Genomic DNA, 1116 nt, shown 5'->3' on the forward strand with positions numbered 1-1116 from the left:
TCACGTGCTTGCATGCATTCCTGACAACGTCAGGGCATGCTCCTAATGAGACGACGGATGGTGTCCTGGGGTATTTCCTCCCAGATCTGGACCAGGGCATCACTCCTGGACAGTCTGACGTGAGTCAGATGGACCGAAACATAATGCCCCAAAGGTGTTCTATTGGATTTAGGTCAGGCGAGCGTGGGGGCCATTCAATGGTATCAATTCCTTCATCCTCCAGGAACTGCCTACATACTCTCGCCACATGAGGCCGGGCATTGTCGTGCACCAGGAGGAACCCAGGACCCACTGCACCAGCGTAGGGTCTGACAATGGGTCCAAGGATTTCATCTCGATACCTAATGGCAGTCAGGGTGCCATTGTCTAGCCTGTAGAGGTCTGTCCCTTCATGGGTATACCTCCCCAGACCATCACTGACCCACCACCAAACCGGTCATGCTGAACGATGTTACAGGCAGCATAATGTTCTCCACTGCTTCTCCAGACCCTTTCACGTCTATCACATGTGCTCAGGGTGAACCTGCTCTCATCTGTGAAAAGCACAGGGTGTCAGTGGTGGACCTGCCAGTTCTGGTGTTCAATGGCAAATGCCAATCGAGCTCCACGGTGCCAGGCAGTGAGCACAGGGCCCACTAGAGGACGTCGGGCCCTCAGGCCACCCTCATGAAGTCTGTTTCTGATTGTTTGTTCAGAGACATTCACAGGGCTCTGGCAGTGCTCATCCTGTTCCTCCTTGCACAAAGGAGCAGATACCGGTCCTGTTGATGGGTTAAGGACCTTCTACGGCCCTGTCCAGCTCTTCTAGAATAACTGCCTGTCTCCTGGAATCACCTCCATGCTCTTGAGACTGTGCTGGGAGACCTTCTGGCAATGGCACATATTGATGTGCCATCCTGGAGGAGTTGGACTGCCTGTGCAACCTGTGTAGGGTCCAGGTATCGCCTCATGCTACCTGTAGTGACACTGACCCTAGCCAAATGCAAAACTAGTGAAAAACAGATGAGTACGGAAAAAAATGTCAGTGGCCTCCACCTGTAAAACCATTCCTGTTTTGGGGGTCGTCTCATTGTTGCCCATCTAGTGCACTTGTTGTTAATTTCATTAACACCAAAG

The 1116-nt window shown here is 52.2% G+C and overlaps 1 protein-coding gene across 2 annotated transcripts in view; it reads right to left on the bottom strand.

Annotated features, from left to right (window-relative positions):
• The window catches only part of LOC107741703 (arginase-1-like), an 8724-nt gene that overhangs the window by 1973 nt on the left and 5635 nt on the right, over positions 1-1116 (bottom strand). The window lies entirely within an intron of this gene.

Source organism: Sinocyclocheilus rhinocerous, unplaced genomic scaffold, assembly GCF_001515625.1.
Source record: "Sinocyclocheilus rhinocerous isolate Xijiao unplaced genomic scaffold, SAMN03320098_v1.1 scaffold6066, whole genome shotgun sequence".
Classification (NCBI taxonomy): Eukaryota; Metazoa; Chordata; class Actinopteri; order Cypriniformes; family Cyprinidae; genus Sinocyclocheilus; species Sinocyclocheilus rhinocerous.